Source organism: Onychomys torridus, chromosome 14 (genome assembly GCF_903995425.1).
Source record: "Onychomys torridus chromosome 14, mOncTor1.1, whole genome shotgun sequence".
NCBI lineage: Eukaryota > Metazoa > Chordata > Mammalia > Rodentia > Cricetidae > Onychomys > Onychomys torridus.
This window is the reverse complement of record NC_050456.1, coordinates 80,566,713-80,570,794: the sequence shown is the minus strand read 5'-3', so window position 1 is coordinate 80,570,794 and position 4,082 is coordinate 80,566,713.

Here is a 4,082-nt window from a genome sequence, read left to right as displayed (position 1 = left end):
TGTCTTTCACTCATTTCCAACTATAATCTTTTCTTTTGAAACAAGGTCTCATGCATTCCACACTGGCTTCAACCTGCTATGTAGCCCAAGGACAACTTTTAACTTCTGATTCTCTTGCCTCCACCTTCTGAGTGCAGGAAGTACAGACACATGCCTTCACATCCAGTTTATCAGGTGCTGGGAACAGAACCCAGGACATACATGCTAGACAAGAAGTCTGCCAGCTGAGTTACACCCCCAGCTCCACAATTAACTTCCTAGGATAGTTGAGAAATTCCTGTGTTGTTTGACCCAAACACATCAACAGAATGGTTAGGTCTTCCTTTTGTTGGTCTGTGTGTGTTTGTGTGCACATGTGTGCACATGCACTTGAGAGTCCATACACCTTTAATCCCAGACAGAGATCAAGACCAGGTATATTCCAGTTTGGTTCCCCACCTTGTTTTCTAAAACAGGGTCCCACTAAACCTGAAGCTCACCAATTGACTAGACTGGCCAGCTAGCAAGTGCCTAGGATCCTCTTGTCTCGTTTCTAGTACCTGCTTTAGAGGCATATGACTCCAAACCCAGCTTTTTATATGGGTTCTGGGGACCTAAACTCAGGTCGCCATGCCTGCATAGCAAGTGCCTTACCCACCGAGCCCTCTCCCAGCCCTCTATCGACTGAAGGATGTCACAAGGACATTACCGAGACACACACGGACAATACTATGAACAGAGAAAGCTCAGAGACCTCCAGGCCTGCAACAAACAAGGAGCCGTGGAGGGCAGCTAACCATCACCTCTGTGTCCCTCAGGTGTGTATGGGTGAGAGGTGACACTGACTCAGCTAGTTCTTGGAGGCTTCAGAGGCCTGACAGTTGTCCCTACCACATTCATTGTCCCTATCACCGCATCACATGGTCCCTAGAGTACAATGGTGAGGCAAGGGTGGAGTGGTCTAGGGAAACCTCTGGTCCACAAAGAGGAAGTAGGGTTGCAGACAGACCACACTGGAAGAGTCTGGCCCACACCCTCTCTGAAATCAATAAGATCTCCTTTAACTGCCAGGCACTGTGGTGCTGTGGCTTGCCGGTCCTTTCTCTTAGGATGAGTATGGGTACCACCATCACAAGGCTGGCCTAATCTAACGGCCACTTCCTGCTTGTACAACCTCAGGTGACACCCCCGCCTGTCCCTTTGACCTCATTTTCCTAGCTACTGCTTGTGGGCAACCAGGGCTCAGGCCTCAGACTTGGATCTTGGCCTCATCCCTCCCAGTGTGGTCCCTATCCCCTAGTCCCAAATTCAATTTGTATAGCTTAACTGCCTGCCATGTACTCCACTCAAATGTCATGGTGAAGGTACCAAAGTTGGGCTCCAGGGCACGGAGGCAGGAGTCGACACTGTCAAGCTTCACTAAGAGCTGATGAGAATGTTGGTTCTGTGTTGAGTTGTAAGTCCCTATTCTAAGTACCCAGTAATTATTTTTTCTGCAAATGAGCAAAAGCAGGTGTGGGCCACGGACCTCTGAATGGCAGGAAGAGCCTCTGGAGGACTGGCAGCCTAAAGCAGAGTTGTCTTGCCAGGCAGCTGCTTCTCTGGGAGCTGGTGGCACTGCTCTCAAAGTAGCTGGCTGTTTGGGACACTTTACTATCACTCTGAGAATATCTGACTCCTAATCCAGTCCCAACTACTCTACACAACTCCACCCGTCTTGAAGGCATCCCAAGCAAGATCCTGAAGCCATTCTCACGCATGATGGGAAGAGGGATGTCTCCGCAGAAATTCAGCAAGCCAGTGATGTCTGCGCTAGGTCCTCTGCATATACATTAGGGTTGTGCAGCTTGTTCTTGTGGGACTCCTAACAGTGGGGGTAGAGCTGTCTCTGACTCATTTGCCTGCTCTTGGGACCCTTTTCCTCGTACCCAGTTGCCTCGCACAGCCTTGGTATGAGGTTTGGGCCTGGTGCTAGTGTAACTTGTCATGCATGTTGGGTTGATATCCCCAGAAGGCCTGCTCTTTTCTGAAGGGAAATGGAGAAGTAGATATGGGGGAGAAGGGAAGAGGGGGGGCTAGCAGGGTGGAGGGAGAGGAAACTGTGATCAGGTTGTAATATGAGAATAATTTTTTTTTTAAAAAAGCCAGTGGGGTTGGGGGTTTAGCTCAATGGTAGAACAGTTGCCTAGCAAGCACAAGGCCCTGGGTTCGATCCTCAGCTGGCGGATGGAAGGTGGGGGAGGGGAGCCAGTGATTGGGGGGAACTGTGAGCTGTGCTGATTGGTGTAAATAGAATCCTCCATTAACATGTCGAACATGTCCTACATCCCTCCTAGCTATATAACCAGGCTGCTCAGCTTCCTCCAGTCAATGGGGAGACATGAGATGCCCCCTGGTGCTACACTAGGCCCAGCAAAGGCTTCCTCAGAATAGTCTTTCATCTACTCCTCAGGAGTGCAGGCTGATCTGGTAACACTCATAGTGGTACCAGGGAAGACAGCAGCGCAGAGTTGGAAGGCGATGGATGACAGACCCAGGCCCATCACTAGAAGAGGTCTTGAAGGCCAAGGGTCTCAACACCCAAGGGTTAGGAGCTCTAATGCTACCTTGCACTGCCTGCCTCTACCACCAGCTACTGCTCAGTTGAGAGTTTGGGTGCTGGGTTGCAGGCAGTAAAAAGCCAGATTCCTCTAACAGCTGGAGATGTCAGTCTCTGGCTCCTGAGGCCTGGACGCATGCACCTCTAGTTCCCAGGGCTTCAAGCCACAAGCTTGAGTCTACCAGTCCATCAGGTTTCAGCACTCATTAGCCAAGGGTTACTAATGCTAGAACTACTCATCTACTCTGATTTCCGTGAAGTAAAATGACCCTAGCTAGATAAGAGGTTAACAGCAATGGCCAAGGTCCCCCTGATTAAACAGGAGCCAGCTTCTCCTAAATGACATGTAGACATCTCGTTGGCAAACTTGGATGTCAACAGGACACAGAAGATGCTCTCAGTGTCCACACAGGTATACATGGTCCTGACCTCCTTGCCCAGGTTGAATGACCCACACCACAAGGACAAAGTTACATATAACATCTTCATGGGATGCTGCTGTGTGGAGTTATTTTTCTTTATAAGGCAAGGTTGATATGCCCAAAAAACAGATGTGATATACATGTTATGAATCTATAAAGTCAATGTTCAAGAAGCCCTCAGCAGAGACCTTTCCAGCACCCACACTTCCCCTGTTCCAGCACACATTCTACGAATGAGGTTATTTTTGTTGTTGTTGTTGTTTTGTGGAGCTGAGGATCGAACCCAGGGCTTTGCGCTTGGTAGGCAAACGCTCTACCACTGAGCTAAACCCCCAACCCCGAATAAGGTTATTGTGCAGGTCTTTTTCTGGCCAATTTATGTCTGGGTTTTGTCTTCTGGTACTAGGCACATCTTCAGTCTTGCTTTATTATTTATTTTATGGCCTTGTTGAATGTCATACTGAAACACGGGGGTTTTTTTGGGGGGGAGGGCTTTTTGAGACAGGATTTCTCTGTGCAACAGGCGTGGCTGTCCAGGAACTTGCTTTGTAGACCAAGCTAGCAAACTCAGAGACCTGCCTGCCTCTGCCTCCCCAGTGCAGGGACTAAAGGCGTGCATCACACCTCCTCTAGCTTCAAGACAGTTTTTACACTCAGGATTGCATCATCCTTGGCTTCTCTAGTCTTGTAGACATTTCTGGTTCCTGAAGTTATACACACTGCTACAGGGTGGTCCCTGCCAGGGCCATTGTGCACATAATTCTCTGGGACAGACCCAGAAGTAGTTCTTCCAATCCATTGAGAGCAGTCCTTTACCAACCCAAGGTGGCGTCTCAGCCTTTAGCGGCAACCTTCTTCCCTTTCGACTGGTTGCCATGAAGATGGCATTCCGGCCTACTCACCAGGCATTCTCGGTTCCTGTCTTACACTCAGCTATCTTTCATGGTTGACATCCTGTTGCTCATCTCTATACCAAACCATTTACAAACGTAGCTAACACTCCAGCTCAAACTGTCTCCCCCAACACCCTCAACCAAGAAGATGGAGACGGAATCCAATTTCACACAAGACAGACAAGTGTT